Source organism: Mustela erminea, chromosome 2 (genome assembly GCF_009829155.1).
Source record: "Mustela erminea isolate mMusErm1 chromosome 2, mMusErm1.Pri, whole genome shotgun sequence".
In the NCBI taxonomy this organism is placed as follows: domain Eukaryota; kingdom Metazoa; phylum Chordata; class Mammalia; order Carnivora; family Mustelidae; genus Mustela; species Mustela erminea.
Genome location: NC_045615.1, coordinates 67899793 through 67913302, shown reverse-complemented (window position 1 = coordinate 67913302; position 13510 = coordinate 67899793). Strand labels below are relative to the sequence as shown.

The following is a 13510-nucleotide window of genomic DNA, read 5'->3' as shown; positions in this document are numbered from 1 at the left end:
TTTTCTACCAGCCATCATTTCATATCTAATCTGAACTATTACAATAGCTTCCAACTTGTTCTCTCTGCTTCCAGTCTTGCTCACTGTGACACAGTTTTAATACAACAATCGTAACCATCTTTTAAAACTATACATTAGATTATTAGTTCCTTTGCTCCAAATCCTCTAGATGATTTTCCCAGATTCTGTCACATCCTCCAGTCTGAGTCAAGTGCTCCTACTTTGTGCTTTTATAATGTTCATGTATACTTCTACTATGTTATGCTGCAATAATTATTTTACTGGTATCTCTCCTGCACTGAAATCCTTGAATTCAATTTACAGTATATTATCTGTTGTACCTATAATGCCTAACAATAATGAGTGTTTAATAAGTGTTTCCTTGAAGAATGAAAGAATAAATGAGTATATTCTGAAACTGTAGAGCTCACAATTTTCTTTTATCAACACCTACTGAGTGTTACACTTATACATTCTTTCTCCTTCTTTAGTATTCTCCACTCTAAATATAGCTTTTCGTTTCTTTCACATTTCATGCCATCATGACAAATGATAATCAGTCTTCAAAGACAGACAAAGATTGTTCAAGAGGGAAAACAAACAAACAAACAATCAAAACAAAACAAAACAAAAACAAAACAAAACAAAAAAAGACCTGGATCAAGTCTTTCAGGATTTGTTCATAGTGTGCCTTTGGTCATCACTTACTTTCATAGTTCCTTCACCTTAAATAGGATTATTGACTTGTTGTAAGATTCAAATGACAATATTTGAGAAAGCACTTTGTAAGGTGTCTACTTCTACATAAGTAACAATATATGTAAGACATTATAATTTAGGCAGCTGACACCATTCTAAAGGTGTCAATTATTTTAACTTAGTTAATACAACAGTTTTACAAGGTGACATATCCCCATCTTATGGAGACATCTATATAGCCCCATTTTACAGATGAGTACACTGAGACACAGGAATGTTATATGAAAACACAGAAAATAAGTGACAGAGCCAGGATTTGATCCCAAGGGATCTGGCTCCAATTCAGAGTTCTAATCTTTCTTTCATTTTTCCACTGTATAGTGACGGCATCCATCACTTCTCGGCCTTTTGGTTAAGATCAAGTGTAGCATCTCTGCCAGAATGTCCTAATGGGCCTTTGAGATTTCTGGACCTTCCTTGCCTCTGTAGTGTTGTTTCTCATGAACAGCTCTGCCATACTTTTTTGAGCCTTTCTATAAAATAAGCTTGAAGATTGAGATGAACTGATGTAAAAAAACAATCAAACAAAAAACCCCAAAACAAACAGGTAGAAGCTCAAGAGAAGGAAAGACTCAGAAACATCCTGGCATGACCACAATGTACCTAACTGTCTAGTTGGCATGCTTATTGAAAAGTATTATTGAGGAAGAACAAAGCAGACTGAGGAAACTGAAAGAATGAGTTATTTTCGTACACTTCCATATCCTCTGTCTCCTCTTTCCCCATATCAAGTCTTCCTGGCTTTTTCTTTTTCCTTGCAGTTCACAGAGACATTGGAGACAAAGATGGGTGGTGGGGCTGGAGCCTGGCTGGCAGCCTCCTTCGCCAGCAGGCAGCCAAGATCCCTGCCAGCGTGGGACACACATCCCACTTCACTGTAGGCACCGGGAGAAGCATACCAAGAAAAGACAAGTCAGGCAGAAACTTATGAGAGGGACAAATCATCTCAAAACCTGGAAATAGTAGTATGTAGTCAATTCCTGATACTCACCCCAGTGATGAGGTCAGAACAACATTCAGCTCACAGGTTTTACTGACCCAGAGCACAGCACTTGTAAAAAGGTAAGAGTGAGGAGACTTCTTAATTAGGCAACTTCTCAGACACTAGAGAAAAATCTACTTTCATCCAGGTTTTTTTTTTTCTTGAATGGTAGAGAGATATTTAGATACTAGTTTTAATTTAAAAATTTTAACACCCCATAAACTCAAGGATAAAGCAGTCAAGACATCAGAAAGAATAATCATTTAGATTAAAATAGCAATTGGATTTTTTTGGATTAAATAACAATTCATGCGGTAGCCCCAGTTTGACAAACTAAAGCAAAATATATTAAATACAGTTTAACAAATGCAACTCAATGCTTAATCATTTGAGTTAAGAAATTAAATGTAACAGTTACAGAAGGGTCAGGAAAATTAGTGATGCATGCCCCACAGCAATATGCCATAGTTCTCCCTGACTTTAGTAAGAGTCCCTAAAATTTAATTCTGACTTTAATAAGAGCCACTAAAATCTCATGGCCATTTTCAAGAACTGCATCAAGAAACACGATTAAAAGTGCTCACTGAAATTTTTATCCTTTCTCTTTGATGTGTGGGTAAATACAGGTTTTAAAAACTCTAGGAGGAAAGGGAAGAAGGAGACAGAAGAAGAAGGGTTATTACTTCAATTTTCAGTTTGAAACAGAATTTGATTTGAAAATAAAATTTTTATGAAGTCTTAGCTGTAACTTCTCAGTACAAAACAAAACAAAAACAACAAAGTTAAATATATTAAAATACAGGTCCTTTAGAGCTTCCTAATGGCAAATATTATGTCATAGTAGTTTGACTATTGTTTATAATATGTTAGTTTAAAAGAAATCTTGGTTTTAAAATTTCTCAAAAGTAATTAATTGCCAAGAATCTATTTCATTCTTTCAACCCAAGTACTTCCGGGGGTGAGGAGAGGGAAGAAAACGGGGATTGCCTTATTCTTCTCCTTGATATCCTTTCTACAATTTAGTCTCCTTCCTATGGATCACTTCTATAATATACATACTCTTGCTCAGTGCAAAATAATAATTCCAAACAAATCTGATTTTTCAGTAGGGTGCATGAAAAGTATCCCTATTTTCCAATGTTAATGGTGAAAAGTTTGATTATGGTTATAGAAAAGATGGCCAGAAATCCAGAAGCAGAATTAAAAATACACTGAAAGGAACAATGACAAGATAAAATTGTGTCAAAGGCTTATTACAGTGAACAAAATGCTAAATACACAAGGATAATAAAAAGCATTTCAAGAGGAGTAGTCATTAAAATCCCGGTATTATAACATTCTAAGTAAAGAATAGAGTACAGACTATTAAGAACCTTTCCTCCATCCAGGATCCAAATCAACATCGACAACTGAACATGATCAGTATCAGTTTGAGTTTTGTCACAGTTAACAAGCCAAATTGACGCAGATCAAAACACCTTTTTCATGTCGAGAATAGAGCTTGGTTGTCAAAAAAGCATCGTGATGAGTGACCGTGGGGAAACATCCTGGCAATAATCAATCGTCAATCAGTCATGGAAAGTGCTTATTCGGCTCTTGTACGAGCCTCTTCATTACTGGCTGTGGACTGATCTCAGGAGAGAGAAGATAAAGGTCCCTTTCAATGAATAAAGCAATAGTTTCTGCTCAGAGAGAGATGGAGAGAAAAGCAACCTAGATTGGGTTGAGAAATCACTTTTGCTTTCTAATTGTTTGGTTTTTTTTCCCATTTAATAAGATAGCTTTTAAAAAGAAAGTGGCAATAGAAGTAGCTAAAACGGTGCTAAAATTTGTCTTCTTTAAAACTGGTAATTCATCATTTCCTTAAATAAATGTCATAAGTCAGGGATCTAAATCTGCACAGTGGGAGCTGATTAATTGAAGTGAATGTGTTCTCTTTAAATATATACATAAGAATATTTCTCTATGTGTATATGTGGGCAATGGAGTGATGGTACCTGGCAGTAATATCTTAAAAATATTAAAAGGTTAATCATAATATTAGTTTTCAGTAAAGGTTACATAGTTAAATAATATGTGTACGATTCGTAAAATGTAAATGCAAAGGCAGAACACTCAAGTGGCTTGAATTTACAGATGCCCTTTTTTGGGGATATTAAAATTCTGTCCTCTTGGGATCTGTACACAATAACATTGAATCCCACCAGAAGGCCCAAGGAAAAAAAAAAAGTCATTTCTTCTCTGCTGCCTGTTTATTTTTGAAGCAGATGCATTCTTTTTCCCTTAAGTGAGTCCACAACCACTTTGGCACCTACCCTGAGCTACTAAGCATAACTGAATGCTTAGGGTAGGAAAGATGGTAAGGGAAATGATTTTAAATGTATTTTCATAGTGGAAAACAGGTTTGCCAAAATAGTTCGACTTTATGAAAGAGATGAACAGCTGTATTTGGTTTATAGTAAATCTTTCACAAATCAGTAAAAGCAAATAGACAGCACAACTGCAACCCATAAAAGTGGAAAATATTAAACAACAGGCAGTGAAGTTGTTAAACTTTCCCACAGACACTGCAGGTTTGAAGAAAAAAAAGAAAGAAAGAAAGAAAGAAAGTCTAGAAAATCCGCACATGCAACTCACATGAAAAAGTGGACCAAATCACATCAGAAGAGGAGAAGGAATTATTGCTGATTAGAGGAAAAATCCTGTTAAGGTGACTTTTCTGGGCATCGGGATGAAGGTGTCCCCGGCACTTTCCTCCTCCTATTACCGAATGTTAGTGCAGAATAATTACTTGCTTGCCAAAAATGACAGGACATTGACCCTGCAGACTTATTGAATTCTCATTGCTTGCCTCCAGGCCATGTCGGGGGTTATTCAATTTTGCCTGAGGAGGACAATCTATTATGAGAGATGAGTCAAGAAGGCATCCTCCTTGATTGCCCACCAAAACCATTATCGCAGCACAGAGAGGGCATCGGCAGGGAGTGGACAGACAAGACAACACTGATCTCGATTACCCAGGGACAAGATACAATTTACATTACTTGAAGCCACAGGACAGAGGGCAATCAGCCCTGGGAATAGGGCGGCAGCCCTGGAGTGAACAGGTATTAACAGCAGAGCGGCATCCAAGCTACTTGCTTATGCTAGACATGACCTTTAGCCTGACAAGGTAGTAACTGGTTTGATCTGTAATTATGTAAATAATTTTACATTTATGACCAGAATTGTTCTCAAAAACCAGAAGCAAAAGCCAGAATCCTAAGATATGAAAATCTATGGATCATATTTACTTTATCATGTCTGGACTTGATTTTCTGTTCTAAAGCCATTTCGCATCCATAGCAGCTGTTTGACCCAAGGAACTTGTTGCAACCCAAATTGCTTTTTAGTAGAGAAAACAGCCTCAATCCTAATATGGTCACGATCCCCACAGCCTACAAACACTCCTCCTCTTCCTTCTTCAAGTTTTGGATAATGAATGAAAGTGTGAAAATATCCTTTAAGCATAAAGCCCCAGTGTGCAATGCACTGGGAGTGACATTGTAAAATTTTGATTGGAGATTCTGTTCTATAAGCCAATTTTACGGGGCTAATGATAACATAAGAAGAAATCACGTAATATTTCTCTTTAGACGCAATCATTAGCTAAACCTTATTGGATCCAAGTATCTTGTTAACCTCTTCTGCTAAATTGGAAAATCGTACACTATTTTTATTTCAGTCAGTGAGAAATGCTTTTTTACATGTTTTGAAAAATGATTGAATTGAGAAAAACAAATGCTTATACTTTTCTGTGGTTATAAGGGTCAGAGACTATGGTAGGGATTTCTAAATATAATGATATGTTCAATTTAACATATTGGAATCACAGTATGCTCAAAAGACCTAGTAATGGGTAGATGTTTCTGGTCTTGGGAGTTCCTGTCAGCATGAGATAAAACTCCAGTAGAAACAATGGTTTGCATTTTCTAGATAATTATATAAGAATCCATGGGAAACTGCTTCAAATATGAAAAATTACCCATGTTATTTCAGAATTCTCCTGCTATGCTATTAGTATATCTGCAGAAGCTGAAAAGCAAATAACCTCTCATTCCCCCATGAACACTGATTAATTAGGGCATGAAACCAGGGTGATTTGTGAAAGAGCTTTGCAAAACAAAAGCTTTGTGTGATTTTATGCTTGACTCCTATTCTGAATCAAGCCAGTAACTAAAGAAAATTATAATAAAGCACTGACTTAAAAATTAGAATATGTGGTAACAGAGGCTCAAAATTAACTGCCATCCCCTCTTTTCAAGTTAGAATTTGTTAAATGATCAAGATGCTTTGGGTTCAAGCCCTGCATATGAACAGATTAATAGGCCCTCAATCTTGGGTCCAAGGCAAATGTACCATTCAGTGTAAATGGTTTATGAATTGGAATTGAGAAAAACAAAGGAAATAAAAGATACTACTGTGTTTGGCACATAGTAGGCCCTGAATGAAAGCATTGATTGACTGATTATACAAAACATCAACTTTTGGCAAACCTTGCATTAAAGATCAGAGTGTAATAAAATGTATAGATGGGCCTGCATTTTTATAGTTGAGGAGATGAGCCGCTCGTGTTAAGTCGGCAAGGCACGTAGTTTAGGGAGAGTCCCTGGAGTTAGACAGTTTGAGCTGGAATCATACTGTGTAGTTTGGGGCAATTTATTTAACCTTTCTGTGCTCCAGTTTTCTCATACACAAACTAGGGATAATAATAGAACTTACTTCGTGTGGATGTCGTGCAGATTAACTGGGCTAATACATTCATAAGAGACATTTATTAGGCACTTGGTACAAATTACACTCCCCATAAACTTTAGTGTTTACTGTTAAGTGTAAAGCCAGACGTCATTCAGTTAGGTGAGGTTAGGGCATCAGCTGAAAAACAGGCTACTCTTTTATTAAAACACAATAATCACCTCTCCTGTGAGGCTTTTTGTCGCTGCTGTTGCTAACTGCATCAATTTTGTACATCCAGTTTAGACAAGATAGAAAATTCAGATCAACAAAACATATATACACTTTGAAATCGTCCATAATCTCAACACCAAGAAAGAAGCAGAGTCAGCAGCTTGGCATCTGCTTTACCAAATAGATTTATCTGTATGTGATATATACACAGTAAAACTTTGTCATATAAATGGGGTGTAAAATTAGCAATATATAAAATATGGATAGATTTTTCTTGTGAGATTAACAAAAAGACTAGGGTGAACCCGCACAGCTAGATATCTGAACAGGAGAGCAAAAGATCTGGTGCTCAACTGCCAATCACAGGGGCTTTATCACAGGGTTTAATTTGACACACACGTAGGTGTGTATGTGTTTGCATTTGTATTTATATGAAATCATGTTATGATTCATACAGTTTGGCTACTCGCTTCTTCATTTAACAATAGGCTGTGAGCATCATGCCATGCCCAAACTGTATCAAACCAAGTCAAACCTTCAGCTCTGAATTCAGACAAATCTGGGTTCAAATGTTAACTGACACTCACTGAGTATTGCCAAGCAAGTTACTAAGCCTCTATTTTTGCATCTGTTAAAAAAAAAAAAAAAGATTTTAACCATCCCCACCCAGCAATTGCAATAATCCGTATTGAACACATAGTATAATTGCATGACACTCAGTAAGCTCTTCAAAAAATATTAGTTTTTTAAAATTTTATCTCTATGGTAATCTTAAATGCCTGCCTCGTAGTCCATTTTGTGGTTAGAACATTAATTATTCAGTCCAGTCCACAAGCCTTAGATACTTATGGTTTTCTGGTCTTGCTTTCATCACTATCATAGAAAATGCTGTATGTGGCCCTTTATAGGTGGGAAGATGAGCCCCTTGTGTTAAATTTGCAGGGAAGTTACAGTTTAGGGACTTTGAGCCACCTTATACATGCACTTTCGCCATTTGTCAGATTCTTTCATTTGAAGCAGTTAGTAGAAGCAAGACTTCCTGGGTCAGAGAGTAAGGTATGAAAAAAATAAAGCTTTGTATCATCTTCAAAATTGCTCTCAGAGAGATTACAACTATTCCATTTCTAACAGCATCATATAAGATTCCCATTTCCATATTGTCAATTTCCTAAATTGAGGTGTAATTTATACAATGTAAATTGCACGATCTTAGCTGTGCAGCTTTGTGGATTTTATGCAAACATCTGTATAACCAGGACCCCAATTAATACATAGAAAACCTCCAACACACCAGGATTCTTCTTACCTCTTTGCAGTCAATACCTTCCCAAGTCAGAGGCAAATTCCATTTTGACTTCTAAAACTATAAAAGTCATTTTGTTTTGTTTGCATCCTCTTGAATGTAAAATAAATGGAATCACACAATATTTATGTGTGCGTGTGTATGCCATGTTTTGCTCAACGTGTGTTTTTGGGATTCATCCTTCTCTGTAGCATCAGTTTCTCCTTTTTTATTATAATATTTTATTCCACTCTATAAACATATCTCATACTTTTTTAAGACTTTATTTATTTATTTGGCACGGAGAGAGAGAGAGAGACCACAAGTAGGCAGAGAGTCATGGAGAGGGGAAAACAGGCTCCTGCTGAGCAGAGAGCCTGATGCAATGCTCAATTCTGGACTCTGAGATCACGACCTGAGCTGAAGGCAGAGGCTTAACCCACTGAGCCACTCAGGCGCCCCAAGGCATTCATATTTTTGCATAGGTTTGGACATTCAGATTGTTCCCAGTTTGGTATATTATGGATAAGACTGTTGTCAGCAGTCATGTATATCTCATTTGGTCGACCTATGCCCTCATTCTTTAAAAAATTCATCTATGAGTGGAATTGCTTTTTCATGAGGGTAGGCCTAAATTTGGCTTTGATAGATAGTAAAAGTTTTCTAAACTGCATAAAACAACAGAACCTGGGGAGCATATGTGCTATGGCAAATGCTGTGAATTGTGTAAGACTGACCTGTACCCCTGAAAAAAATAATACATGAGATGTTAATAAAAATAAACAAACAAAAAAGTGAATAAGGTTTGGGCGCCCCCCACCAAGAAAACAATTTGTACTCTCTTCAGCAAGATCCAAGAATTTTAGCCGTTCCACATCTTCATGGACAATTAATATCATCAGTCTTTTTAACTTAGCTGTATTGATGGGTTTTAATCTACATTTCTCTGATGAGTAATGGTATTAAACACTTTAAAAACATGTTTTTTTAGCCATTTTGTAATCCTTTTATAAATTTCTTAATCAATCTTTGCCCACTTTAAATTATCTTTTCTTATTGACTTGTAAAAGTTATTTATACAATGTAAATACAAAGCTTTTGTCATATATGTAATATCTGACTCTCTCTTTCTCTCTATATATTATGTATCCCTTTCCAGTTTGTGGCATGACTATTCATTTTTTTAAAGTGGTATCATTAGATGGTAGAAGTTATTAATTTCAATGAGAATGATATATTTATATAGCAAGAATATTTGAAAAATTTATAAACATATTAAAGTTATAAATATATGGCTCTTAGCAAGAGCTCTAGTTATCAGGTCAATATAGAAAAAAATCAATAAAATTTCTGTAAACAAAATAGAGAAATTGAAATTAAAATCTAAAAGACAATACGAATTCCAAAGTTGAAAAAATATCAAATAACTAGAAATAACTCTAAAGAAGATCGTAGACGCTTTCACACTAAAAGCTAAAAAAAAAAAAAAAAAAATCGGTGAAATTAGAGATGATTTAAATATATGGAGGATTAGAATATTTTAACAGATTAGAAGATCCAATATATTTAGTGTACTGATTTTCCATAATTGAGCTAGATTTATTGATTTAGGTCAATAATCAAAATCAAAATCACAACAGGAATTTTTGTTAAAATAGGTAAGTTGGTTTTAAAATCTATTTCGAAGTACTAAGGATTTAGAATAGACAAGACAATCTTTAAAACAAAGTACAAAATTTCAATACTTATGACAGACCCTTAGTAACTATGAGATTATGATATTGACATAAAGATATAAAGCATACCAAAATAATAGAACAAAAGAAACAAACTGTAGACTAGCATGTGTGTATTCACTTGATTTATGGCAAAGGCATCAACACCATTCAAAGAGAAAGGATTTTTTTTCAATAAGTCTCACTGAAGCAAAGGATATTCATAAGAAAAAAAGAAAACCTTTATCTCTACCTAACACATACAAAAATTTAATTGGAGATTAAGGGTTTTTTCTTATGAATATCCTATTCCTAATTTAATACATAAAAATGATGTCTTGGTGATACTTCTATTTGCATTTCTTTGAATACTAATATAGTTTAACTTCTTAAATTTTCTGCTTTTTTTTTTTACAATATTCCTCTTTGGGACTTTTTTGCTTATTTTTCTAAGATATTCATTAATTTTATAAAAGCACTCTAAGAACTAAGAATATTGACCCCTTTTGATTTTTTATGTGATTAATTCATAGTTCATGGTATTTCTGTGTCTCTAAAATTAACAGATAAATTTTATTTAAGCAAACTTATTAATGTTTTTCCTTTATGGCTAATGTCATACATAGAGATCCTTCCTCCAATGTAATAGAGAAAGTATATTTTCTTCTTGGATTTTATGGTTTTATTCTATACATTTAAATCTTAATCCACTTAACATTACCTTTGGTATTTTATTTTAATTATGGTTATAACTTTATTTTTAAGTAATAGTTAGCTTGTTGTTTCAGTATCACTTACTGAATGGTTAATAAATCTTTTTTTCAATACTTTGAGATGCTGTCTTCATTACCTTCAAAAATTTTATATATTTTTACATCTTTTTCTGGACTTCCTTTTTATTCTTTTGATTTCTGTGTTTTTACCTGTGACAAGAGCACTATGTAAAACTATCTACTCTTTGAAGGGGATAGATAGAATTGTATCTAGCGTTGGCTGGAACTTAAACAGAATGTTAATAAAATTGATAATAATGGCAATCCTAGCATTGTGACTGACCAAAGGTTCCAGAAATGATTAGAAGACTCAGATGACTGACTCACACAAGAAAGAAAGAGAATCAAAAGCCCTGCTTCTTCTAGCACAATTTAATGGCAGCAATGTGACCAGGAGAGATAATAGTTACCACATTAATAACAGTTGGCAAGTAAGAAAGGTTTCCTGTGGGTCTTCTACAGTCCTTTTAAATTTTTATTGAGGTATGGCTGGCATACAATGTTACATTAGTTTCAGGTGTACAATATAGTGGTTCAACATTTACATACATTATTAAGTGTACATCCCAATAAATATAGGTACTAAATATCACCATACAAAATTGTTACAATAAGAAACATCAAAAGTACTATACATGGTTGAAACTTTGTTATAAAAACAAAATAAAACTAAAAAAAATGTCCTTAGTTTGTATTTTTCATACCACAGATCTTATGATGATTCATAGAGCAAAGCTGAAAAGATCATAGTATGGATAGATATCTTCATGCCTGAAAATGAACATAGTTAATATTTTAAAAACCACTGGTCTAGAAAAATGCATGAATCTTTTGCTATTGAAGAAAGGCAAGAGAGAATAAGAAAAAGATAATTAAAATGATTAAAATTAAAGATACTTCCACACATTTAATTATAAATTTCACTTATGGTTTTAAACTCATGGAGGGTATACAAAGGATAAAAAACTAAATTGAGTAATGTATTCCTGAATGGCAGTAAAAGGAGGATATCTTTTAGCCTTGAAAGGATTTATTGTGGTACTAATACAAGTACATTACATACTGAGGGGTAAATACACAGAATTAGATATTTCATGATGAGAATACAGATGCTAAATAGACAGGTTCTAACAGGGCCTTAAAAATTCAATAGTGAGATGTACAAAGTAGTTTAGCAGTGGAGTATGGAAACGGTATTTTAAGCCCTTTGAAACCAACAATTGAGAGGATTAAATCTTCGCTTTCTTCAAAATATTCTCTGGTACCTTCAGCAAGAGAGAAAACACTGATATAAGAGGCATCATTAGTGTGACAATCTAAACATATCCCCTCATTGTCCCATTCATTTCTGTAAGTTACTGCTTTTGATGGAACAAGAAAACATATGCTGCCTTATTTAAATTCCACTTTAAACTGAGGAACCGAGTTTATATTCCCTACAGAGGGATAATAGAAAGGTATTCCAAGTGAGCTTTCCCGACAATGTCTGTAAGTTGGTTATACATGCAATAATTCGTATCATACACATTTCTATTTCTTTAATTTATTCACCTGCTCAATTATCTATTCAGCAATCGCTGTGAAGTTCTCGGCATATAGAATTGACAATGTTTGGGGTTATCATATCTTTAGATTCAGGACTACTCTGGAAGAGGTCTACAGTTTAATGTGTCTTGTGACCACCAAGAATGAAAGACTAAGGATTCTCTTTCCAGACCTGACTGATCAGGCAGCACCATCATGGGAGTCCACATCCACCACAACAAGGACCAAGAGGTTCAGCACAAGGAGCCTAAGAGACATGACATCTACCTGAAACTGTTGATCAAGCTGTGCATAGAGGTTTCTGGCCAGATGAACCAACTCTCCCTTTAATTAAGTTGTATTGAAGACATTGCTCCTGAGTCGCACCAACCTGCCACCTCTCTCCCTCTCCCGGATGTTCTGGAAGATGAAGATGCCTGGCCAGGAAAACAAAACAGCTGTGGTTGTAGGAAGTATAATCAACGATGTGCATATCCCTGAGGTGCCAATATTGAAGGTGTACATCCTGCGCATGAGCAGCCGGGCCTGGGGCTGTATCCTCCAAGCTGGAGGCGAGATCCTTCCTTTTGACTAGTTGACCCTGGACTCCCCCAGCTCTGGCACTATCTTGCTCTCTTGTCCACGCAAGGGCGGACAGATACACAAGCATTTCAGCAAGGTCCCAGGAACCCCACGCAGCTACATCAAACCCTGGGTGCCATCCGAAGACTGGAAGTTCAGGGGCACCAGAAGCCGCAGGGCTAGCTGGAGCTACAAAAACCAACCCCAGATCCTGCCTTGTTATGAACAAGATTTGAATACATAAAGAGAGAGAGAGAGAGAAAGAGAGAGAAAAGAGAAACGAAAAGAAAAGAAAAGAATAGGAAAAAAAAAGAAAAGAAAAAAGAAAGAAAAGAAAAGAAAAACAATATGGTAATGAAGATAATGGGCACACCAGGCACAGAAGAGGGAGTAAGGAACACCACTCAGGAAGGGCATAATTATGAATGGCCTTGGAACAGAAAAGATCAGGACTTGTAGTTTAGCTGTGCCACGAAATAGCTGCGTGACTGAGGGCACTACCAGCTTACTCCTCTGTAAAGTAGATCTTTTTTTTTTTTTTTTAAGATTTATTTATTTATTTATTTGACAGGCAGAGATCACAAGTAGGCAGAGAGGCAAGCAGAGAGAGAGAGGTGGAAGCAGGCTCCCTGCCGAGCAGAGAGCCTGATGCGGAGCTCAATCCCAGGACCCTGGGATCATGACCTGAGCCGAAGGCAGAGGCTTTAACCCACTGAGCCACCCAGGCGCCCCTGTAAAGTAGATCTTGACTGACTACTTTCTCATAGGACTGCTGGATGGACTCTGTAGACAGTACAAAGTCCTTAGCAGAATTATTACAGGATATCTTTGAAAGCTATTTTTAGCAATGAAGACTGTCCTCAATTATTCATTTTTGCAATAATTTGACTCTGCTTATTTTACTCTGACCACCCCAAATGAACCACTGATGCCAAGACTATCAGTG

General features: G+C 35.5%; 1 pseudogene; it reads left to right on the top strand.

Annotated features, from left to right (window-relative positions):
* The first annotated feature begins 10809 nt into the window (after positions 1-10809).
* On the top strand, positions 10810-12808 carry LOC116582211 (annotated as a pseudogene).
* The last annotated feature ends 702 nt before the right edge of the window (positions 12809-13510 follow it).